This window comes from Neovison vison, chromosome 7 (assembly GCF_020171115.1).
Source record: "Neovison vison isolate M4711 chromosome 7, ASM_NN_V1, whole genome shotgun sequence".
Lineage (NCBI taxonomy): Eukaryota > Metazoa > Chordata > Mammalia > Carnivora > Mustelidae > Neogale > Neogale vison.
The window spans coordinates 142815493-142842980 of record NC_058097.1 but is presented as its reverse complement, the minus strand read 5'-3'; the positions used below and the strand labels follow the sequence as shown (position 1 = coordinate 142842980).

Below are 27488 nucleotides of genomic sequence, written 5' to 3'. Positions count from 1 at the left end.
CATCTATGGATGACATTATCCAAGAATACACATTCTTCTCAAGCTCACATGGAATATTCACCAACTGAATAATTGACATCTATGGATAATTGACATCTATGGATGACATTATCCAAGAATACACATTCTTCTCAAGCTCACATGGAATATTCACCAACATACATCTTATTCTGGCTAATAAAACACACCTTGACAAATTTAAAAGAATAGAAACCATATAACATCTGTTCCCAGACAACATGGAATTAAATAAAAATATTAATAACAAAAAGGTAATAGAAAAATTCTAAAATGTATGAAGATTAAACACATGAGTCAAGGAAGAAATCTCAAGAGAAATTTTAAAATATTTTGAACTTAACAATAACAAAAAGACCCCCAGACAATTTGCCAACCTGGGTTGGAGGTAGTAAAAGCAGTGCTTAGAGGGAAATTTATAGTATTGAAAGAATATTTTAGAAAAGAAGATAGATCTAAAATCAATCTTCTAAGTTTATAACTTAAGTAACTAGAAAAAGAGCAAATTAAATCCAAAGTAAGAAGAATAAATATAAGAATTAGAGCAAAAAACAAATTGAAAACAAGAAATAAAGTTGTTTTTTTTTTTTTTTTAAAAAGCTAGTTCTCCAAAAAGATAATATCAGAAATAAAATTGGAGAAATCACTACAGGTCAAAAAGATAATAAAATGATAATAAAGAAATATTATTAAGAACTTTATGCCCACAAACTTGATAATCTAGATCAAATAGAACAATCCTTTGAAAGACACAATTTGCTATATCTTATACATGAAGAGATAGTCTACTTGAATATGTCTATATCTATATAAAAATTGAATCAGTAATTAATAACTTTATAAAACAGAAGGCACCAGACCTTGATGAGTTCACTGGTGAATTCTACAAAATACTAAGGAAGATATTTTAATTTTATAGAACTGGAGCACAGAAGCAGAGGGAATACTTCCTAATTCATTCTGTGAAGCAAGAATTACCCTAACACCAGGGTGCCAGGGTGACTCAGTCACTTAATTATCTGACTCCTGATTTTGGCTTGGGTTATGATCTCAGGATCAAGTCCCACATCAGCTTCCAGGCTCAGCACAGAGTCTGCTTGAAATTCTCTTACTCCATCCCCCTTTAGTCTTCCTTCCCCCATCCCCATCTTGTGTGCTCTCTCTGTCAAATAAATAAAATCTTTAAAAAAGGGCGGGGCACCTGAGTGTCTCAGTTGTTAAACATCTGTCATTGGCTCAGGTCTGGGATAGACCTGGGTCCGGGAAATCCCAGGGTCTGGGATACAGCCCAACATCAGGCTCCCTGCTCAGCGGGAAGCCTGCTTCTTCCTCTCTCACTCCCCCTGCTTGTGTTCCCTCTCTTGTTGTGTCTCTCTCTGTTAAGTAATAAAATAATATAAAATACGAAAAGAGTTACCCTAATGGCAAAGACAGAAATACATTACCAGAAACAGGATCTACAGACCAATATCTCTCATGAAAGTACATGCAAAAATCCTCAACAAAATAACAGCAAATCAAATCCAATAATGGACAGAAATAATTATATAGCACAACTCTGCAGAATTCATCCCAGGGGAATGCCTGGGTGGCTCAGTGGGTTAAAGCCTCTGCCTTCAGCTCAGGTCATGATCTCAGGGTCCTGGGATCGAGCCCTACATTGGTCTCTCTGCTCAGTGGGGAGCCTGCTTCCTCCTCTCTCTCTCTCTCTCCCTGCTTCTCTGCCTACCTGTGATCTTTGTCTGTCAAATAAACAAATAAAATCTTAAAAAAAAAAGAAAGAATTTATCTCAGGTATGGCAATGCAATTTCAATACCTAAAAATCAGTTAAAGTAATCCATCATATCAACAAGCTAAGAAAGAAAAAAAAAATCACAAATCATTATCAACAGATACAGAAAACCATTTTACAAAATATGTCACCTATCCATGAAAAAAAAAATCTCTCAGAAAACTAGGACTAGAGGGAACTTCCTCAATATCATAAAGAATATCTACAAAAATTTATAGCTAATATCACATTTAATGCTGAGAAATTAGAATATTTCCCACAGGGATCAGGAACAAGGTAAGATGGCCCCTCTTGTCACTTATTTCCAACGCTGTACTGGAAGCATTAGCTAATTCAATAAGAGAAATATGAGAAATAAAATGTATACAGTTTGAGGAGAAAGAAATTAAACTGTCTTGTTCATAAATGACATGATGGTCTATATAGAAATTATGGAAAAAATGACAAAAATCTACTGGAACAAATAAGTCATTACAGAAATACTGAAAGATACAATGTCAATATATAATAGTGAATAGTTTTGTACATACCGGACGTGAATAAGTGGAATTTGAGAATAAAAGCACAATACCATTTACATTATTACCCCCGCAAAATGAAATATATAATTATAAATCTAACAAAGTATATACAAGATCTACTGAGAAAAATTACAAAACTGATAAATAAAATCAGTGAAGTACTAAATAAATATATATTTCATGTCTTGGATAGGAAGACTGAAATTGTCAGATATTGGTTGTTCCTAACTTGATATATAGATTCAGTGTAATCCTAATCAAAATCCCAGTGAATTATTTTCTAGATATAAAGAGATTCTAAAAGTTTCCACGGAGAGGTACTAGACCCAGAATATCCAACAATATTGAGGGAAGAAAATAAAGTTGCAGGACTAAGATTATTTGACATCAAGTCTTAGTATAAAGCTATAGTAATCAAGACACTAGGTTATTGGCAAATGAGCAAATAGATCAATAGAACCGAATAGAGAATAGAACCCTGAAATGGACCCACATAAACATAGTCAACGATCACTGACAAAGGAACAAAGGCAATAGAATGGAGCAAAGATAGTTTTTCAACAAATGGTGTTGGAACAACAGCCACATGCAATAATAAATAGATAAAAATAACAATATGGACAACAGACTTTACAAACTTCACAAATACTACTTCAAAATGAGTTATAGATCTAAATGTAAAATGCAAAACTATAAAATTCTTAAAAGATAATATAGGAGAAAAGGCATCTTGGGAATGCCTTTTTATTTATTTATTTTAGCAAGAGACAGAGCATAAGCAGGGAGAGATGCAGAGTCAGAGGGAGAAGCAGACTCCCTGCTGAGCAGGGAGCTCAGTGTGAGGCTCAATCCTAGGACCCTGGGATCATGACCTGAGCCAAAGGCAGATGCTTAATCAACTGAGCCACCAAATGTCCCTAGGGATGTCTTTTTAGATACAATACCAAAGATATAATCTATGAAAGAAATCACTGGTAAACTGAACTTCATTAAAATTAAAAACTGCTCTGTGAAAGACAAAGTCAAGAGAATGGGAAGTCAACCCACAGATTGGAAGAATATATTTGCTAAATACCTATCTGATAAAGTATTGTTATCCCAAATACACAATAAATTCTTTAAACACAACAAAAGAAAATAATTTGGTTTCAAAATGGGCCAAGACTTTAACAAGAACCAACCACACAGGTGGCAAATAATGAAAAGCTGTTCCACATTACAGCTATGAGATACCACTACATCTGAACTGCCAAACTGTTAACATCCACAAATACTAAAAGCCCATGGAGATGTGGAGCAACAGGAACTCTCACTCAGAGAGTGAGACTGACACATTCATTGCAGCAACATGCAAAATGTTCCAGCTACTTTGGAAAACAGTTCCACAGTTTCACAGTAAAAAAAAAAAAAAAAAAGCATACTCTTACCAAACAAACCTCATTCCCTTAATGCTTCTAGCATTTACCCCCCCAAAAGTTTATAACTTATTTATATATAAGTAAAAATAATACTTCCTAGAAATGTTTATACTAGCTTTATTTATAATTGTTAAACCATGGAATCAACCAAGATGTCCTTTGGTAGATGAATTGATTCAAAAAGTATAATAATCCACACAATGGAATTTTATTTAATGCTAAAAAAGTAAAAGTTATGAAACCATGAAAAGACATGAAGGAAACTTAAATGCATATGGTAAGTGAAAGGAGCCAATGTGAAAAGGCTATATATTGTATGATGTCAATCTTGTAACATTCTGGTAAAGGTAAAAGATGGTATAGAAATAGTACAAAGATAAGTGGTTATCAAGGGTTTATGGAGGTGAGGGAGAGGAATGAAAAAGAAAAGCACAGAAGATTTTTAGGCCAATAAAAACACTCTGCTACACACCATTATACATTTGTCCAAACTCACAGAATATACAACATTAAAAGTGAACTGTAATGTAATGTATGGACCTTGAAATTTAATGATGGTTCAGAGTAGGTTCATGACTCATAACAAATGTAATCCTGTGGGAATGTTGATCATGGTGGACGTTATACTTGTGTAGGGCTAGGGTTATATGGGGAATCTCTGTACTTTAATCTCAATATTTCTGTGAACCTAAAAGTACTCTAAAAAATCAAGTTATGTATAATATATAATATAAAACATATTATTTCTACAAATGTTATGCATAATAAAATTATATATATTATAAAATATATTCTTTCCATAAATATATAAAAATCATTAGATATGACACCATGAGGAATCATATTCAAATAGTATTCTAACATTAAAATTAAAGGTTATTTTGAGGAACTAATCTGAATTTTATTCACATTTTACAAAAACCTCATATTTTGGGGGGTTGAAAGCTTGACAATGGGTAGAACAGAAAATGACAGACACCTAAAAACACACCAAATTACACCACTTGGTGTCCATATAGGCAGAGGCATTTATGCCAATTTTCTAGATTTTTAATAGAAAGGTTATGTTAGGAAGCAATTCTCAACATGAAATGCCTATGGCGATAAACCATTCTTTCATAAGTTCTAAGGACTAAAACAGCATGTTACAACACCATTAAGAATCAAAGAAAGCAAATACGTGAATGACTCTGCTGGGATCCCATTGTATTTTGGCCTATAGTTTCCAGTGTGTTATCATTATCTCTTGGTATATCTCCATCAGTACACCCTGAGATCCTCAAAAGGTCAGGTCCTTTTTTATTGCAGTTGTTTTATTGCCTGCATAAAGTAGCTCAGTGACTGTATACTGCTATAATCAACACATTGAAGCCATTTCATAGTCATAGACTACATTTCAACTCTCCCTCCAGCCATCTTCCTCCTCATCATTTCTCTCCATCAATATGTAGGGCAGAATACCTTATTACTTCCTCTAGAAAAAATTCCACAACCAATAAAGCATTCCTGAATATTATATGGATTGAATTGTGTCTGTCCAAATTCAGATGTTAAGCTCAGAATAGAGTCATTGTAGAAATCATTAGTTAAGATGCAATCATACTGGAGTAGGGTGGGACCTAACTAGACAAAATGAGCAGTGTCCTTAGAAAAGGGTAAATTTGGACGCAGATAAGCATACATGGGGACACTTGTCAAGACTGGAATTATGCTGCCATAAACTAAAGGACTACCAGAAACTAGGAGGGAGCCCTGGAAAAGATCTTTCCCTGGCACCTTGAGAGAAAGCATGGCCCTGCTGACACCTTGATCCAGGACTTCTGGTCTTCACAACAGTCAAACAGTAAATTTGTGTTGCTCACCCGTTTTTGGCATTTTGTTACAGTAGCCTTAGGAAACTAACACAGTGAGTCATGAAAACTGTTAATCACTTCACTTCCCTTGCTCAAGCAAACACCTTACATTTCCTTAATAGATGCATTTTTTCCCTAGTCTTGTCTTGGCACTGGCAGGTATTTTATTTTGGTTTGTCCTTTCTCCACAACAAGATCCTCTTCTACTCCCCAACTTCATATTTTTATCTCATTTTTATGCAGAGCAATTCAAAAGTACCCCCAAATTCTACTCTGAGTAATAGCATGGTGATCTGAATTACATACATTATTTTCTTTCCATTCTTATAAACTCCTACATTCTAGGTGTTACCATATTCAGTTGACAGTTGGAACTCCAAATGCTAAATGACTTAAGAACACAGCAAGGAGGCAGGGCAGCCTGTGTTCCAACCCAGATTAGTGTTTTCATCGTCAAAAGCACATAACTTCTATTTTGCTATGCCCACACATACAGGTAGTTTCAGTGAACTGAACTTTTGGTTTAGTTTAAAAATTGGTCAGATTGAAATGAAAAATTAATTAAATTGAAGATCAACTTGATTGATGACTCCATTCAGTCTAGTGAAAGTAAGTGAAATGGCTCTGTGTTAGATAGTCTGTGACTCCCCTTACTCTAGTTGAGTAAATCACTTGAATATTTCCCTGCGGAGCCATAGTCAAGATTCCTTGCTATAGAAGACTTTGGCCTGTGCTTTAACATATGTTCAACAGTGTGCAGATCCTTCTGGGACATTCCTGCTAGATAATCAAATGGCTGATTATTATTGTGAAAACCACAGGAGAGACATCCCCTCCCAACCCACATTCCTTTCACAAAAAGTTTAATGTATTACTCTTCACGTATCAAACTTATCTCTTCCCTTTTTCTCCACTCCTACTCTCTGTTATGTCTCATATTTTGTAATTCACACAGACATATCTGATAAAGGCCCATCAAAACCACTGAAATTCATCCTTTGTCTTTCCAGTTCTCATCACTCATTAGTGACACATACAGATAAGTCTTTGACTATTTTGCTCTCTCTCTCTCTCTTTTAATTCCTCATATTTTAGTGTGCACAAAGAGCTAGAGGCAAAGGCTCATCAAAGCCATCATTAGGCTACATTTATCTGCTGTGATATGCCTTTGTCTTCTATTAGTTTTTAAAATGGTCCCAGACCTTGTGTTGCTAGCTGGATTTTTTTCATTACATTTGTTCCTTTTTCATCTGTTACTGAAATAGCAGTGCTACTTGGTGACTTTTTTGTCTTGTATTTCCAGTGATGAGAGTATCTCTGAGCAATCTTCTAGAGGTTTGAATTCAAAAGAGAAGTTTTTTTTTAATTAAAATATTAAGTGCTGCCTGCATTTATGTTTATCATCTGTGAAGTGTTCATTTTTCATACTCATTCCCTTGCGGTTTGAGAGCATTGTTATGCAATGATTATTCCCAATGCCAAGCTATCAACAGGAGTATTTTGAGATAAACAATGTGTTTACAATAGGAGCTGTAGTGGTGTCTTTTGTTTTGGAAGATGTTGGCATTTGTATTATTATTCTGCTCAGGAATGAGCCTGTCTTTCTCAGCCCATTGGAGAATTGCTGTAATTTTCTCAGTGATTGTCCACAGAATTGGACCTTTCCTCCATGTCACCACCAGCTGAGGTAAGGTTCTCTAGTTTTTTGGTGACCCTAGTTACTTTATTCACTCATATGTGCATTCACTTACTCACAATTCATTTATCAACCATTAACAGTGCAATTTGAAATAACGTCTAAGAAATAGTCTTTGGCAACATCCTCTCTCATCAAACTATTAATCTATGAATTTGCAGAAAAAATAAAGTTTACAGTAATATGGAAAACTCAGACAGACAAATCTAGGAGGGATTTTCACTAATTCCAAACTGAGAGATTTAGATTATGAAATGTAAGTGATATCCTGTAAGACTTGCCATCACATAACAGAAAGTAGATAGAAGTTTCATGGTCTCTTCCATTCTATTTGCTACCTGGAGTACAGTGACCCCAGCTTTTAAAACAAACAAACAAGGGGCGCCTGGGTGGCTCAGTGTATTAAGCCTCTGCCTTTGGCTCAGGTCAGGATCCCAGGGTCCTGGAATCAAGCCCTGCATCGGGCTCTCTGCTCAGTGGGGGGCCTGCTTCCCTCCCACCCCGCCTGCCTCTCTGCCTACTTGTGATCTCTCTCTCTCTCTCTGTTAAATAAATAAATGAAATTAAAAAAAAAAAAAACAAAAACAAATGAACAAGCAAAGAAATAAATAAACACTGTATGCCTTTGCAAAGATCATCTCAGAAATAATGGATAAAAGGTGAGAGGAATTATGTGAGAAGATAGCAAGGTTATTTGGAGGAAAATCATGGCACTCCATTGGCTCAAAAGGGATATATTTCTCATTTGTATTTCTTCAAACAAGATTTTAGACCTAAGACTGATGATCATAGAAATGCATTCTGGCCCTACGAGTTACTTATTTGTGTCCTCCCATCCTCTCCACCAAATCTCAAGAAACACAGCAATAAGAGTGGGAGACAGCCTTGTCTCAGAGCAGCCACTGCATGAGAAAGGACCTATTCAACGCAGGAAACTGAGCTACTCCTGTCTATCAACTTGCCTCTCAGATCAGAGGAGTGCGTACTCAGTTTGCAGATGTAAAGGGGCAGAACCAAATAAAGTACTATACTATACTCTGTTATCAAGTGGTAAAACAAAACAAAAAAATTAATAGCCTATAATTATCTATTTATAAATTTTGTGACTGCATCACAGATTTCTGGTAGGTGGACACTTCTAGATAAACTTTTCTGGATGCTTTATTTTGCAAGACATTATTCAAAATTAGTAATGATTATCAGCTCTAACTCTGCATTCTGTGGTCTATGTCTTTAAATACCTAAAGAAATAACTTATGGAAGTTTAAGATATCTCTGAATATTCAGGTTGATATTCTCCTTCCTTTAACATGTACTATTAGGTTTTCAATAATTTTTCCTTTTTTTTCAAATGACAAATATGGCTATGGGGTACAGGGCAAAAGGCAGGCAGTTATCTTTACTGAAGTATTACGGTGGACTTGACAGAAAACCTAAGGTTCTTATTCTAAGTTGAGTGCCTGAGGACAGTTACACTCTGGTTCTTGTGCTACCATATTTTAAATAAGTGGGGATTTGTTTATACACTGTTTGAAAGTTTAATATAGGATGTTAGGGTTTGTTTAAGACTTTAAGGTCAAACAATAGTTAAATATCCATATACTAAAGCATCCTGGTATTGCTTCTGCTGCAATTCATTTTCTTTAAGGCTTCTTGTAGAACCTGCTTGGTGTAATGAAGAGTATCAACTTTGCACAGAACAATCTGGATTTGAATCTAGGCTTTATTAATTATTATTTTTGTGATCTTGAACAACTTGCTTACATCTCTGAGCCTTATCAGTAAAATGACAATAATGATTGTATTTGATTATTAAATGAAATTATCCATATAAAGAACCTAGGGAATAAACATTCAATTAAGGTTTTGTTTTGTTTTCTAATGTATACTGCTAGGGTATACACATAACCACACACACATCCACATGCCTGAATATTTTAGCTCCAAGTCTTATGGAGGCAAGTTGATTACTACCTTAAAAATAATTTTGCAAGGACCCTCTCTTCTCTGTTTCTTTTTTCCTTTTCTTTCTTTTTGTTTTTCCAAGGGCTCTCTGAAGATAGCCTAATATCAAGTGTTACTTATCAAGTTTTACTTTTTAAGAACTTTCTTCTGGAGAGAGTAATTTTGCTGACATTTGCTGAGATCCATACTTTGAATATATGTATTTGCTTGTAAACTTACCTGGGCTCAATGTCAGACCACAATTCCCAGCTTTATCTGCAATCAGAATTTTCCATATGATGGAGTTCTAGCCAGTGAAATAGAAGGTCCTTCTCAAGCCTGGTCCACAAAAGTGTCTCATATGTGTTCCTCCCCTTTCTTCTTTCCCATTTATGCTGGCTGAAATAGAGGAGGCCTATGGGAAATCTTAGAATCATGAATTGAAGATTGGAGAGGTCTAAGGTACTAGGAGTTTGAGCATTGCTTGGAGGACAGCTGTCCAACCAAGACACCAACTTACCTGAGCAAGAAACAGACTAACTTTGTATTAAGCCTATGATGCTTAATCAGTATAAGTACTTAGCACAAGACTTAGTACACAGTAAGCATCCAACAATTGTTCCCCTTTTCCCTTGTCAACACATTTTAATTCAATACATAAGTCTAAAATCTGGACAGACTTTGGAAATAATCTCTGATACTGCCCAACTATAATTATAGCTTTCTGACCTAACCACTTGCTTATTTATGTGCTTCCCACTACCATGCTGGTAACCTTGAGCAGCTTAAAAATTGAGAGCTTTATTCATTGTCCTATCTCTGTTGCATTGTTATAGATGCTTAATAAATGTTTCTTGAATGAAAGAAAAAAAAATATTATGTAGGCAGACCAGGGCTAGAAAAGAAAATACAGCTAAGACCAGGACATGTAAAGTAATTAGTAGTTAAAAACTCAGATTCCTTTAGTAGGAAAGCCCGAATTTTGTTGCCAGAACCCTGAGTAAACATCTTATTAGCTAAGATTACTTAACCTCACCAAATTTTATTTCCTCATCTATAAACTGAAGATAATAATAGTCCTCATAGCATTAGCCATGGTTAGTGTGTGTATTATTGTTATTATCATTCGGAAGGGAATTTGCTGTTATGTGAAGTCACCAGAGAAAACATACACATTCTTCAAAAATTCCTAGAGTGATAGGCTCTACCTCAGATTCTTACAGTGAATATTTGCTTTACAAGAACAAGACTCTCATAGACACACCAGGTATTACTAAGCAATTACTCATCCATAGCCCAAAACAATGTTGTTAATGTCACAGTGACTCTTAGGTATCCCAGAAACATGTTAACTTTTGGAAATTTTGAGAAAATTGAACTCATGCCTGGAGCTCAAAAGAACAATCACCAAAATAAGAAAAGAAGGAATGATGGAAGGAAGAAAGGATGGAATGGGAAAAATAGAAAAGGGAAAAAAATAGAAATCCAAGTAAATGAAATGAGAAGCAGTTTGTCACTGAATCAGAACAAGAGAAGAATAACATAGGTGTATGTGACATAATCACGGCTTACAGCTGAATTAACATTGGCAATGCTAGCATAATTTGACATCTAAATAAAGATATTGAAAGTGGGAAAAAAAAGGTGACATTTCAAAAGAGTGAACTGTGTGATTAGGCAGTGCAAAAGTTGTTTAAATATCAACCTTACAAACCATTTAGAAACCATTTAACACACAAAACAGTTGGAGATTAGAAAAATAAAATGCTTAGATGAAGACAAACTAGGTGGTTTTTAAGGAGCATAAATTATCAGGGATATAGAAAAGATAATTCCGTAGATATTACCTTTGCTTATTACTCTTTCATTTCTTCTTCTTAAGAAGAAAAGAAAAATGTGAATTATGCAGTCCCCAAACTCTTTTATTTAGAATCTATACTCAGTGTGCATTCTTTTTTCCATCTTTTCACAAATTGGAAAAGCTGTTCAGGATAAAAAATAATAGATGCCTGATTAGGAGAAAGTCTATCCTAGAAGGAAGTAGAAGATCATGGTGTTTTCAAGACTGCTAAATGGCAGTGCCAGATAGACCTTTAGGGCAAAAATAGTATGTTTCATATTTTGGCTCCACTGCATACCAATCATGGGTTATTTCATCTCACAGACCCTCAGTTTCTTCTTCCATCAAAATGGATAATAGTATATAACAGATCTGGGATATTGAAACATTCCTAAATATTCTTGCTTGTGTGCTCCAAGCATTGAAAGAACTCCCTTATCCTTGCCCAAGATTAAATTGCAAATTAGTGGCAAAGACAAGATTAAAACAAATATACAGTCTAATTCTTATAAATCCATTTATTAACAAGTAATTATAAAGCTTCTGCTATATGTCAGACACTATTCTAATTACTGGCCACAGGCTGGTAATCAGTAGAGACATATTGTTTGACCTTGAAGAGCCCATGGCTTGTCCAGGGATAGAAGTGGGGGAGCAGAAGACAGAAAATAAACACATAAACAATACATATATTAGATGGCGATAACTGCTAGTTAAGGAATGAGAATAGGATGCTTTGATAGAAAGGTGGCTCTGTCAGTTAGAATTTTTAAGGAAGGCCTCACTGGGGAGATAATATTTTATCTGTGATCTGAACTACATGATGAAGTTAGCCATGCAGAAGAAACCAGTACTGAATGAGTAGAGCAGAAATAAGCTTAGCAGATTCAAGAAACAGAGAGAGGCAAAAAGAGTGGACAGAGTACTATCAGATAAAATCAGAGAGGTAGGCAGATACCATTCATCATAATATATGGGTTTCTAAGCCAAGGTAAGAGTTTGGATTTCACTTTATGTGTCATCAATAAAACAAAACAAAAACAAAAACAAGAAACAGTAAAACAAAATGAAAACACTGGAAGGTCTTAGCTGGAGTAGATCTTACACTGAGTTCCAGCCATGTTCCAGCTCAGGGACACAAAAGATCTTCCTTGGGATTCCGCTGATTAGTAAGTACAAAAATCTAACTGGTAGGAGTGGGAAAGTTGTGATTGACTAGTAACAGTAACAACTTATTTTAAAAAACAGAAGAGGGAATCATACATGGATCAATGCTATGGATCCTAACTATAGGCGGCATTTTAAGATTAACTCCAAGATTCACGTCCCCTTTGAGTGTGTGTCGAACTTATGATTGTGATGGATATAATTCTTATAATTAGGTTACATTATATGACAGAGGTAAAGGGATTTGCAGATGTAATTAAGACTCTTAATCAGTTGGCATTGAGCTAACCAAAAGGGAGATTATCCTGGGTAGACCTGACCTAATCTGTTGAACCTTGTATTAGAGATTTTTGGCCATGCATGAAGAGAGAAATTTGAAGCAAGAGAGCTTTCCCCATTTACTTCGAAGAAGTGAGATGACATGTTGTAAGACAGTCCACAGGAACATGTGGCCATGATCCAGGGGCTGAGGGTGGCAACCAAGGATACAGTATCCTCAGTCCTACAAACTCAAGCAACTAAAGTCTTCGAACAACCACACGATCTCGGAGAAGAACTCCAAGCTCCGGAGAGGAATGCAGACCAGTCAACACCTTGCTTGCAGCACACTGAGACCCTATGCAGAGGCTTCAGTCTCAGTCTCTAGAACCTAGATTCCTGACCCATGGAGACTGAAATAGTAACTGTATCTTGTTTTAAGCTGCTCAGTTCATGGTAGTTTGCTATGCAGCAGAAGAAGACTAATACCAGTCTGTGGATAACATTTATAGATCTATATATAGTGTTTTCGACTGTGAATTCAATGTTAATAAATTAATGATATATACAAAATAAAGTATCTTCAAACAGAGACACATGTAAAATAAGAATATGCATTGATCAACTGACAGAAATGTTGTGAACAGATGCTCACAGGAAGCTAACCTTATATTTACCTTAGGAACCATGATTCCATATTTGCTAATTCAGTGTTCACAGCAACTTTATAGAACATAGCCACTGCAAATAATGAGAATCAGCTATACTTGGTACATTTTTTTCACTGCCACCTAGGAACTCCCAAGTGTGCCCTGTTTTCTCATATCACTGCATCATCTGTCTATTCATTCATCCACCTGAGTGTCCACTAATTATTTATTTATCCTTTTGCCAGGTACTACTTGGGACTGAAGATGCAAGGACAAATAAGAGAAACATTATCCTTGTTTTCAGGAACTCACAGTCTAGCAGTGAATAATACAAAGTGGTAAATTCTACACTGAAACAGATACAGCATTTACGTAAGTTCATAGGAGGAAAACCAAAGTTACAGTAGGATGTCAAGTGTTTCTGAATAAAAATAATAAAAAGTAGCTGGGTGAAGGATGTTGGCCGAAGGAAAAATGGTTCTTGAAGTGTGAGAGAACTTGGCATGAGTAAAGAATTGAAAGAATTCTAGTATAGCTGGAGGGTGGCAATTCAGAGAGAGTGGAATGGGATAAAGCTAGAGACAATGATAGAAAGGACTTAGCATACTTTTGTAACAAGCTGCTCCTCAGCACAGAAAATGCTCATTAAAAGCGAATATTAGGGGCGCCTGGGTGGCTCAGTGGGTTAAGCCGCTGCCTTCGGCTCAGGTCATGATCTCGGGGTCCTGGGATCGAGTCCCGCATCGGGCTCTCTGCTCAGCGGGGAGCCTACTTCCTCCTCTCTCTCTGCCTGCCTCTCTGCCTACTTGTGATCTCTCTCTGTCACATAAATAAATAAAATCTTTAAAAAAAAAAAAAAAGCGAATATTAAGGCACCTGGGTGGCTCAGTTGTTTAAATGTCTGCATTTGGCTCAGGTCATGATCCCAGGTCCTGGGATCAAGCCCCAAATCAGTCTCCCTGCTCAGTGGGAGCTTACTTCTCCCTCTCTCCAGCTTGTGCTCTTGCTCTCTCATTTTCTCTCTCTCAAATATGTAAAATCTTAAAAAAAAAAGTGATTGTCAAAAAGAATAATAAAAATAACCAATACATGATGGCTGAATGAGTGAACTAAATTTTATATAAACAACACGAAAGGTACATTTTTCAAATTGATTTATTCAAAATGAGTAGCAGTTACATTTTAAGATATATGTTTATATGCCATTAGTTAAATTAGATGTTCAAATGGTAAAACTCTTGAAAGGTTAGAAATCAAAACAAAACAAACAAATAAGCAACCCCAAAACCTCACAAAACATTTATACAGCATTTTGTGTAATAGAATAACTCAAGTCAATTTAAAGAGTGTCATGCCAATACTTATTAATTTTCCATCAATCAGGTAAATTAATTCACTATCGATATAGCTTTTGAAAGCATATAATCCATGAGTGGTTTATAAAACATTAACACAGGCTTATCATATCATGAAACAATCATTCTCATTTGAAATTCCAGACCTGATGAATTTTGATTCCTGCTGCTTCTACCAAAACAATAACAACAGGCTAATTACTTTCTGTGGAATTCCCATAAAATGGAGGTTTTTATCCTGTTAATTTTAATGTTAACAGTGAAGTCTTAAGTTTTTAAATTTCTTTTACATTTCAAGTTTTTCATGTACTAATGACTTTTAGTCAGGTTAAATATCTCTCAAAGTAGATGCAGTTTTGTTTCTAAACATGTGGGATATTAACTATTTGCATCTGTACTTTGTTGAGTCCTTGTGGATCAAGAGACTTCTGTTGACTCTCATATCACCCAGCCTATGACCACAGTACTTTGTGAAATTAAATTACTCTTAAAAATGTCATCATTGAGGGGCGCCTGGGTGGCTCAGGGGGTTAAACCGCTGCCTTCGGCTCGGGTCATGATCTCAGGGTCCTGGGATCAAGTCCCACATCGGGCTCTCTGCTCGGCGGGAAGCCTGCTTCCTCCTCTCTCTCTCTCTGCCTGCCTCTCTGCCTACTCGTGATCTCTCTGTCAAATAAATAAATAAAATCTTTAAAAAAAAAGTCATCATTGATATTAATCTTGCTATAAATAAATACTTATAGTTACTCCACTGGGAATACCGAAGCATGTATATCCCACTTAAATGGACATATGGTTATCTATCTTGAAAGGATACTATATCTACCTGTCTATCTATCTATCTGTCTATATCTCCATATATCTTTATCTCCATATATCTATATCTCTATAGAGATATAGATATCTATAGAGATATAGAGAAGGAAGGAAGGAAGGAAGGAAGGACAGATGGACAAAGGAAGGGAGGAAAGAAGGAAGGAAGGAAGGAAGGAAGGAAGGACTTATTCAAGGACTACTAGTCCTTGATTTTTTCCTGAGTCTCCAAGGAAACTTAATTCCTGTTTCGTGATTTAAGTAAATAGGGATACATGAAAGAAAGCACACATGATTAAATGAATTTCTGAATGTATATCATACTGCTTTATTTGGCAGAGTATGAGGGAAGATTAGTGTTTTTTATTGTGTGTTCCATGGCACAGTAATTTTATGGGAAGTTAATGGATCTTGCTTGAAAAAAAGAAAGGGCTCTTTATAGGATCACAAGATCATTCAGAGAAATAATGAGCTGCAGAGGAAAGATTGACCTTTACAAGATGCTGATCACGCCTGAAACATGAATGAAAACAATAAGGAAAAAAGAAATGGTTTTCATTTATATGACAAAAATAAAGAAGAATGATACTATTCAGAATTACATGTAGAGTAACTATTCCTAGAAATATTTAGGGAATCAAGCAAAAATAGATGGGCCCTTATATTTACCATGGCATTTTAAAAATAATGTATTTTATAATACTGCAAATTAAGATATAACCTAAAATTAAGCATGTGGATGTCAATTCCATAGATTGTGATATATCAAAATGAAAAAAAGTGAGGGTCATAATATGATTATGGAAGGACAGTCATTATAAAATACATTGTTAAATATGGAAAGTATATTACAGTATTATACATATGAATATTCATGAATATATTCATAAGTTAAAAAGATAAGGACAAAATACTAACATTATTATTTCTGGATAGATAAATGGCTTACTAATGATTCTATTTTATATTTGTATTCTTTTTTATGTACTTACATGATTTTAAAATTTTTCTACAATGATTTAATGTTAGTGCTTTGTATACATGAAACAAATTTTAGTTAATATCTAGCACTTTATTTTCTCATCTGTTCCTTTCTCACCTCCTCAAATGATTTTAGTTTTGCTGGGAAGAAGCTAGAATAGAGCAGTGTTGTCTTATTGAAGTTAAGAATGAGATTCCATAGGCTGTTTCAGCAGAAGAGGAAATTTATAAGGACTTCTACATATTCAACCTTCAAAACCGGCTTCTAAACTACTTGTGGAAGGGTTCACTTAGGCATGCAATTACCCATCGCAGGTCTAATTGCCCATTTGCATGCGCAATTTAGAAAGGCACAGTTGAAATTTAGTCCCAGGCTCTCCAACGCTAATTTTCTCCCTTGAAATTGACATTTCAAAGAACATCAGGTGGCTAAAACCCCAGATTTGTTATTTATTTCAACAGGAAGAAAACTTTTTTTTCCTTTCCAAGTTGAAGGTTTGGTTTAAAAAAAATTAAATTAAAAGATGAAAGGGAAAAGACAAACATACAAAAGAATATACCCTCCCACCACACTATCAAGAATAGACTCTTGTTTGCCTTGAAAAGAGTTAAAATGTGACTGGTTCTCCAATTAGCAAGGCTTGTCCCTACTTCTGTATGGGAAGGAAAAGATATTTAACCATGCTTCCATTTATAAATGTCTCTCTCCTCCTCTGTAAAAATAGGGATAATAGCACATATTTCTTCAGTTTTGAGAATTAGAGCCAGTAATGCATATAAAAAGTTTATATTAAGGCCCTCAGTATTTGTCCGATCTCTGTTCTTATGTTCTTATTTTCTGTACTGTAAGCCTTTACCTTCATAGGTAATAATATACAAAATTGCTTCATATCACCTTATGACTGAAAGGATTAATAAGTGGTAAAACAGAGACCTCTCTTATTTGCCAAGTTGGTTTTGGGGCCTTAATCGTAGAGATTGGAAATGGATGAATTTGCTAGTTAGGCTCATTGAGCTGTTTAAAATCGTGGTTATCAACAGCAGTTATCAATGGGAAAGAAAAGGTGAAGTGCCTACTAATTGGCAGGTTATCATGAAAATTTACCAATCAATCTTGCCTGTACATTAAAAATAAAACATTAAAACATTAAAAATAAAACAAAACAAACAAAATAACAACTGTGGAGGCCCTTGGGGACTGTATTATACACATAAAAGGTGCCTCACTTCCGTGTGAATCATGAAGGAGCAAGGGGCAATCTGGCCCGCTGCTTTGGCAGTAAAGCAAAGGACAGTTGTGCTGCATTGTGGCTGGCTTGGACCCTCAGAGAAAAGGATATGGATTCCTATGGAGTAGCTGTAGACACACATGAGAGAGCTAGAGTAGGATGATCTTAGACTTGTCCAAGAGGGCCAACTGGAAGGAGAAACATCCCTTGGTAGAGACACATCAGAAGGCAACCATGCCACCCTTGCTCTCCCAATCCCTACAGCTTTTCTGATTCATGTCATCTCTGGCTGAGGGAGAAACCTCAACTCTAAATCAAGCGGAGTTTTAACTACTGCATGAACTTAAGCATGCTTTTTTGTGAGTACCAGCTACGTATCAGACCTGTTGATGCCTGGAGCATCAAAAATAATCAATACATGGAAGGGATGGACGGGGTGACAGACGAGGGAGAGAGAAAGGAAGGAGGAAGTGAGGAAGTGAGGAAGTGTTTATGAATACAGATGGACAGATTTGTGTGTAAGACATAGCAGGGCAAATTTCAGGAATGAGGGAATAATCTCTCTCTGCCTTCTTTTCAGATCATCCTCTGTCCTGCTCTTTCTATCTTTCTCCTACCCTTGTGCATTCCAGAGTCATTGATGTCCAGGCTTCACAATACCATTTTTCATGGACAAACTCCCTTTGTAAGGAATTATTATGATCTGATATTAGTGAAGGGAGTAACATCAGGTTTAAAAAGAGGCATCCTGCTATCCTCCCTACCAACAAGACATAATACTGTTTCTGTTTCTATTATTTAAAATGTGTGGGTTAAGGAATATAAACCTCCACTCCACACCTTACCTGAACAAGTGTTCTTGCATTTTTTATAACAAAGAGTTTCTACTGAAGTTATTGAATAGCTCCCTGTTTAACTCCAATAATTTGTATAGGTGGTGGCGTTGAAGAATGCACTGATCAATTAGTTACTTGGTACAAAGAGGGTGAACATAATACCTGAGCAGGTTTTTGAAGAAACTGAAAAAGAAACAGATATCACACACTATTATAGGCTTAGAAACCAGCATGTATCTTTTGAAGTACCCCCATCACATTATCTCTGGGTGCAATCAATATTATTTCTTCATGAATTCCCCCTTGCCTATGATCATTAAAAAGTGGATGAGCACTTTCATTGCTAGCTCATGAAGTTTAAAGATGTGTGAGCAGCATTGTAGGGGAAGAAGGGTGTATGTGCTTGGCTGAGCAGAGTGGAATTAGGAAAATAGGCTGCTCTCAGAATTTTGCCATACTTATAACCCCCTTCTACGGGGCTCTTTTGCTGATTATGGAGCAGTAGTCCTTCTTTAACTATAGATGACCACATTCTTTGTAATCCTTCCCATTGACCTAGCCTCAGTCTCATTTGTTTGCTATTTCTCCTTTGCTTAATTTCTGAATATTAAAAGGCTTCTGAGCCTGGGCCTCAGTGTCATCCTTAGCCCAATTCCACCATCTCTATAGGTTATCTCTTCTACTAACTACTGATGCTATATGTAAAGCCACTAGAGAAATAATATAATATAATTAGTATAATATATTTAGTTCTGGTTTTACAGATAAGCTCAAGCTCCACATGTTCAACTGCCTCTCTCTCTGACATTTCCACTTAGGTATCTAATAGCCATTTCAAACTTAACACACACACACATTACTTCTGTATCTCTACTCTCTGGAATATCCACCCCCAATTTTTTCTCCTCTGGTGTTTCCATTCCATTAAATGGCAGAACCATATACTCAGTTACATAAACCAAATATCTAGGAATTGTCTTTAACTCCTACCCTTCTTTTCTCTCTTTATCTTACACTTCCATCTACTCTAACAGCAAATCCTTATTTAACCACTATTCTTAATTTTCAATGTTCTCCATCTACCCTATCCAAAGAAATCATCATCTTTCTCCCATACTACTGTAATACCTGTCCAACAGTGTCTTGACTCTACTTCTTTGCACCTATAATCTTTGCAACCATATCTTTTAAAAATAGAACACAAATCATACAATGTCCTCAACCATGACCTTGACATAACATCATCCAATAGAATATACTCTGTATTTGTAACAAAAGCAAATTCCTTAAGATGATAATAAGACCCTACATTGTTGAAACCTTAACTCTTCTTCTCACTTTATCATTCACCACTCTTCTCAGCACATTCTTCTTTGGTTACATGACTTTCTTTCCGTTCCCATTTTAGACACTATTCTTCCTGCTTAAAATGCTCTCCTCCCACACACCAATGGTCTGATAACAAGTCCTTCTGTAATTTATATCTCAGCTCTAATGTTACATCCTCAATAGATTCTATCTACCAACTCAAGCACCAATCTTCTTCCCTCTTTTCTTCATTGTGCTTACCACTCTGAAAATACTTTGGTCATTCATAAATTCACTTGCTTGTTTTCTTTACTTCCCTACAAGTATGGAAGCTTTCTTATAGTGCTTTGCATATTGTCAATACTCATTCATATGAATTTAGGGAATAATGTTCTGGATATTGCAGCCCACCATACCGGCTGTACTTGTAAGTTATCTAGTGAACTGAGAAGAGCCGCTGCAAAAACTCTACTTGAGTACCTAACATTTGCTAAGAGCTAACTATGAGTTAGAGACTTACTTCTAAGTCCTTAGCATGCATCAACTCGTCAACCATTCTGTAAGATAGATATTGTTTTAGGGGCTGCCTGTGTGGCTCAGTGGGTTAAGCCTCTGCCTTCAGTTCAGGTCATGATCTCAGGGTCCTGGGATTGGGTCCCACATCGGGCTCTCTGCTAGGCAGGAGCCTGCTTCCTCCTCTCTCTCTCTCTCTCTCTCTCTCTCTCTACTTGTGATCTCTCTCTGTCAAATAAATAAAATCTTAAAAAAAAAAGATAGATATTGTTTTATAAATGAAGAAAGCAGGCACACAAGAGTAAATAAGTGCCTCAGGTCACATCCCAGTACTCAGCTCTGGGATCTGGCTCCAGGATCTGTACCACTAACTGCTATGCTCAGTTGGTGTCAGGAAGCACCTTTATTAGCCAGACCAGTTAGAAACACTCTTTGGGACTATGAACTGAGGATGGACAGAGAACCAGTCATTATTAGAAATAGGCAGGCAGGGGCGCCTGGGTGGCTCAGTGGGTTAAAGCCTCTGTCTTCAGCACAGGTCATGATCCCAGAGTCCTGAGATCAAGCCCCGAATCCAGCTCTCTGCTCACAGGGAGCCTGCTTCCTCCTCTCTCTCTGTCTGCCTACCTCTCTGCCTACTTGTGATCTGTCAAATAAATAAATAAAATCTTAAAAAAAATAATAAGCAGACAATAGAGACATGAAACAGCAGAGACCATGAAAGACATTTTGTACAGAAGATACAACCAATCAATATCCCCAAAATATAGCCAGAGATCAGATAGGTGGTTGGTAGCTTAGAGAAGAAGAGAAACAGAATGATGTCACCTTTGCTTTAGAGGCCACAATAAATATCATGATCACTTGCTTCCTTGGATCTAAAATGACAGTTAAAGTGTCAGTGAGGGTCAGTTTCAAGCTATGGAGCCAACTTTTGTTTGTTTGTTTTCTCATGATATTCCTATTATTGTTGTTATTTCTGTGTTTATAATAAGTAGCCAGTATTTGAGTTGATCTGCCTGAATCTTTGTTCCTTGCAAACAAAATTTCCCAGTATAGCCAGTAGTTATTACCTTCACCATTCCCATTTAATGACCTCTTTCCATTCTCAATTGGATGTCAGTGAATCACTAAGAGGGTATTACTTACTAATTGTAGGTCTAGTTTAAGATGTAGGTCTGGTTTAAGATGGCTTATAGTAGGGCTTCTCCACTGAAGTGGTCCTCAGGCGGGAGAGGTGAATGGGTGCCCTTGGGATTTCAAAGCACAGCACCTGCAGTAATCACTACAAGAGAGAAAGAACTTTGCAGTCTTGCATATCAGTTTACAAATCCAAATGACTTTTGTATTCTTTCACGATATGACCATGCTTGTTTTACTATAAAATTGTTTATTTCATGGTTTTGAGAAATGCCTCACAATGTACCATGTACATTAGTTTGAAAGGCACAACATTAAAGTATAAGCCCTTTAAAAAAATATATGCAGTTTTAAAGTAGTCCTCACAAGATGGAAAAAAAAAAAAAAAAGAAAAGAAAGAAACAAAGCCTTCAGCATCTAAAAGCATTTCATTATAATAGTGGAAATCCAAACAATGAAACTGCTATTTGCTGACATGAACTCCTGACCTGGACACCTCTCAAAGAGATTTATAGATCCTATGAACTGCAGAAGCATCTGCAAGTGACACCATTAGTTATTTCTATTTCTATTTGTTTTTAGACCAATGGCTTTCAAGAATTTCGTCATTGACTCACAGTAAGAAACACGTTACATATCAACCTAGTATACACATCCATACATCTAAAGCCCAAGTTAGTACACATTACATTCACTGTTCCGACCTAATTTTATTTTCTAAGATATGGTGGTCAGGACCCACTAAACAGTTTCTATAGCCCAGGAAAATGTCACAAAGTTTGAAAGACTGTGCATTAGACAATGTCCTTTCATGCTTCAAAAAAGGGCAATTTATGTATGGGAATGACACAGATGTGAAATAGACAATAGGGAAATCAAGCTTAAGAGAGACATACTATATTCCCCAAAAGAAGTTTAGATCCTATGTGGTCACTCTTTAAAGGATCTTACTTGTACTTGCTTTTCCTTGTAAGAGTCATAATAGCCAAGTCTCTACTTGAAGACATAGTTCTCCCTTGACCAGACAGCATTCATTGCATCTCCTCTAAGTGACCCTAAGAAATACTTGGGTTTCAATCTCTTCATTAGAACATTTAAAAACCATGGCTTGCTTTTTTTTTTTTTTTCATTTGAAAACTGTGGAAATTCACAAGAGAAATGTTTTATAAACCACCTGCTATCCTGTCACTTATTATTTTTTTTAAGTATTTAAAGTCTAAAGTGAAGCGCTTTCCCCCATCCTTCCTTCTCATTACAATTTTCATTAATAATTATTATGAACAGTTTGATGCTATAACATAAACTTGTAACTTTGATTTTCAAGCATGTATCAGCCTATGTGTGTTATATAGAGATAATTTCATACACATACATATATACTTTTTTTTTTTTTTTAAAGATTTTTATTTTATTTATTTGACAGAGAGAGATCACAAGTAGGCAGAGAGGCAGGCAGAGAGAGAGGAGGAAGCAGGCTCCCCGCTGAGCAGAGAGCCCGATGCGGGCCTCGATCCCAGGACCCTGAGATCATGACCTGAGCCGAAGGCAGCGGCTTAACCCACTGAGCCACCCAGGCGCCCTACATATATACTTTTAAATGGAATTTTGTCATATGTAGTTCCCAGTTGAGTTTTTCAAAATAAAACATAACTTGCATCTTTTTTTATCATAATTTTTAAAATTTCTTTTCAGCATAACAGTATTCATTGTTTTTGCACCACACCCAGTGTTCCATGCAATACATGTCCTCCCCTATACTTACCACTTGGTTCCCCCAACCTCCCACCCCCGCCCCTTCAAAACCCTCAGGTTGTTTTTCAGAGTCCATAGTCTCTCATGGTTCACCTCCCCTTCCAATTTCCCTCAGCTCCCTTCTCCTCTCCATCTCCCCATGTCCTCCATGTTATTTGTTATGCTCCACAAATAAGTGAAATCATATAATAATTGACTCTCTCTGCTTGACTTATTTCACTCAGCATAATCTCCTCCAGTCCCGTCCATGTTGCTACAAAAGTTGGGTATTCATCCTTTCTTTCTTTTTATTTATTTATTTATTTTAAAAATTAATTAATTTATTTTCAGCATAACAGTATTCATTATTTTTTCACCACACCCAGTGCTCCATGCAAGCTGTGCCCTCTATAATACCCACCACCTGGTACCCCAACCTCCCACCCCCCCACCACTTCAAACCCTTCAGATTGTTTTTCAGAGTCCATAGTCTCTCATGATTCACCTCCCCTTCCAATTTACCCCAACTCCCTTCTCCTCTCTAACACATTTTGTCCTCCATGCTATTTGCTATGCTCCACAAATAAGTGAAACCATATGATAATTGACTCTCTCTGCTTGACTTATTTCACCCTTTCTAATATAGGCATAATACTCCATAGTGTATATGGACCACATCTTCCTTATCCATTCGTCTGTTGAAGGGCATCTTGGTTCTTTCCACAGTTTGGCGACCATGGCCATTGCTGCTATAAACGTTGGGGTACAGATGGCCCTTCTTTTCACTACATCTGTATCTTTGGGGTAAATATCCAGTAGTGCAATTGCAGGGTCATAGGGAAGCTCTATTTTTAATTTCTTGAGGAATCTCCACACTGTTCTCCAAAGTGGCTGCACATGCATCTTTTGAGTGTAGTACATATACATGTACTCAACTGACATTTACTTATTGAATGGCATTTAATCTCTGCATTGATCTCAATATTACTACACACTACAATGACTTTCTTACCCATATATATTTATCAGCCTGAGTTATTTCTGTGATAGATTCATAAAAATTAAGAGCATTATGTCAGTTTTTGAGTCTTCAAATTATCCTCCAAAATATTTTTACCAATCTATGCTTTCACTAATATCCGACAGTGCCATTTCCCAGATCTTTGTCAACACTGATATTATGAACATTTAAAATTTCTGGTAAATTTTATGAACAAAATATGCATGTCTCATTATTTAACTTTGTGTTTCTCCGAGTTTTGCAGTGAGTTTAAGCATATTTTCACATCCTGTGTATTTTGTTTTTTCTTCTCTGAATTACTGGTTTACTTACGTTGCCATTTTTCTATTTGGCTCTTTACCCTTATAAAAAATAATTTATAGAAAAAAACATGCAATAAAGTCCTATTCTCTCTACTCCATTCTTCCTTTAACAAGTCATTGTCTTTTAACACACTTTGTGTTTGGCCACAGAAGTATCTTATATTTAAATTTGCTTATTATTAGACATGCACTTAAATGTGTTGCTATTTGTTGATGACCACTGTGTCTGGGCACACTAAAAAACACTTCTCCACTTCTAAGTTAAAAAAAAACAGCTTTGTGGATTTAAACAAAAATATTTTTAAAGCAGTGTATTTTTATTTATTTTTTTAACTTGATATAGTTAACATAAGCACTTTTTAAAAAATTTTATTTTTTCAGTGTTAATTAAGATTCATTGTTTATGCATCACACCCAGCACTCCATGCAATACATGCCCTCCTTAATACCCACCACCAGAGTATTTTTAAATGTAATATTCTTGATATTTTTATGTAGCTGGGCCAATTTCAATAACTTACGTTTTGCTAGAAAATCATCCATTTTATATACTTCAAATTTATTTGCATATGTATAGAAATAAAATTCTCTTACAGTTTTGTTTAATCTCACTTGTATCTACAGTTAGGCTTTTTTCCCCTGACACTATATATTTTTGCTTTTTAAAATTTTCTGTGTCAGGCTTACTAGGTGCTTATTGATTCTTCTGTTGATTTTTATTTTTTTACCAAAATATATTTACTTTTATCATTCTTACTTTTTACTTTAGTTTTATAATATATTAATTTTTAATCTTTATTAACCCTTCTACTTTTCTATCTTGGTTGATTTTGTTTCATTTCCCGGTTTCAGAAGTTGAATTTTAATTTATTTATCTGTAATAACTTTATTAAGACATACAAAATTATAAATTTTGTTTGAGTTCAGTTACAGTTGCATCCCATAACTTTTATAAACCAAATTGTCATTTCTGTTAATTTTCCATTTAACATTTTGATTTCCCTTTCAAAATATCTATTTGAAGCATCTGTGAACATTTTAATTCAGTTAGGAAATTAGATACATCTAGGCATATCTACTAAACTAGAAAGAGCTATATGACTACATTCTCTTTTCCCTGTACATGTGGAGAATTTCAGTAGGGTTGGAAGGGAGAAGTAGTCCTTCCAGAGTGGAAGGGAGGAGAAAAGAATGAGTGTTCTCCTGCACCCTTGACCTAAAGCCCAGTGAAAGGAATAGGATATTTGCCTTCAGTCTTCTTGAAGAAATATCTGCCTGCAGAAGCTTAAGGCACTGTTTTCACCAGGGGCTCTCTCCCCGACACAGTAGCAAAAGCAAGTCAGCTTATGAAACCCCACTGGACAGTAAGATGGTGAAGGGAGAACAGAGCTATCTCTGTGTTTCTGCACGAACCATAATGAGACTCCAATACATTCCAAATTCCAGGAAAGTCTTGGTACCTCTCTTTTTTTCTTTTATAGATGTTTTTAAGCACCTATTTCATGCCAAGTGCTGTGCACAATTCTGGAAAAACAGCGAGGGACAGTCTTGACTACATCGTAGACTGAATCCTTAGCATAGACAACTGCTCTGCCATACTGGATACTGTTAGCTGAGGGCCGTGGAAGGTTAGCATGGGGATCTGAGACTACTTTTTCCCCAAGGGATCTCAGAAATAGAAGGCCATAGAAAAGAAGGACAGAGAAGAATATGAGAACACATTAAACTTTTTCCCAGAAACCCTATAAATACTTAGGGGAAAACTTAGTGGGATTTGTGAGGGTTCTACATTCATAAGGTTGCAGCAAGATCTAGAATTATGTAGGCTATTAAAATGTGTGTCCCTGCATTATTTCCAAAGGCTGGCAATGCTATTACATATGCATTTGCTTATTACTGACAGTAAACCATCTCCTGGGAAAAAGATGGGACATCACCTTTTTTTCTATCATACACTGACTTATCCAGTGTCTTCTCCAATACAACAATAGGATTTCAAATTTATCCAAATAGCATATGTGTCAGATTTCAACTTTTCTAGGACTTGCCTACATAGCACTGTATTTTGGAGTAAAATGACTGTATGTGGTAATTACCTATGAGGTAAGAAATAGGCTGAAGAAGACTGAATCACTGACTGAAGTCATATCACAATCACAGGTAAAGTCGTTCCTAAGAATTACTCAGTGTCTGTTAAGTCAAAAATGGTGTGAGCCACAGCTTTACGACTTGTTCAGTTGCAACAGTTTAAATTGAGATTGAGAGATAACCCACTGAGTGATTGAAAAGAATTTGTAAGTGCTCTCTGTTTCAGAGTGGCTTATAATAAAATATATATATATTTTAAATTTCACTTCTCACCACAGATAGTTTTATAGAGGTATGAAAAGACATTATAATACATAATTATCTGGAGTAAAGCATTGTGATGGGCACAAATAAATAGGGAAGAAGTACTAGTTTTATTATAATTGTTCATTAGATTTAGTCATTAATTTATTTAGATGTATGCCTTGAGCATTTCCATATCATCAGCTACTGGACTAGACAGTTTGAGAGAAAAAAAAATGGACTTTTTTCTAAAAGGAATTTATAGGTTAGGAAGGTAGATGAGATTTGGATTCCAGATAGAAAGGACTGTCTGTCATCTGAAACATAATAGTACACAGCAGAAAGAATAGTAGAAGTGAATTTCTGCCCCTACCACAGATCAGATGTGGATCTTCATGCTGTTGATGGGGTTCAGATTAGGCCACCCCAAAATAAGCCATTTGGGCATATTGATTATTTTTTTTAAGATTTATTTATTTATTTGAGAGAGAGAACTAGAGTAGAGGGAGGGAGAGGGAAAGAGAATCCTCAAGTAATCTCCCTGCTGAGCATGGAGCCTGACTTTGGGCTCCATCCCAGGACCCTGAGATTATAATCTCAGCTGAAATCAAGAGTCAACTGAGCCACACAGTTTTTGATTATTGTGAATTAAAGTTACTTAGGAAATAGCCAGTGCAAGGACACTCTGGCCCTCTTCTGTCCCTTTGAAAGCAGGAGATAAATTCCCCATGTGAAAGCTTCCCTGCCTGCCCCTGGAGGATGGAAACATC

At 36.0% G+C, this 27488-nt stretch overlaps 1 long non-coding RNA gene across 1 annotated transcript in view; it reads right to left on the bottom strand.

Annotated features, from left to right (window-relative positions):
- The window catches only part of LOC122912539, a 371418-nt gene that overhangs the window by 103362 nt on the left and 240568 nt on the right, over positions 1–27488 (bottom strand). The window contains exon 3 of the long non-coding RNA XR_006385654.1: positions 21343–21478. This is a non-coding gene — a long non-coding RNA (uncharacterized LOC122912539). The remainder of the gene's footprint in view (positions 1–21342; positions 21479–27488) is intronic.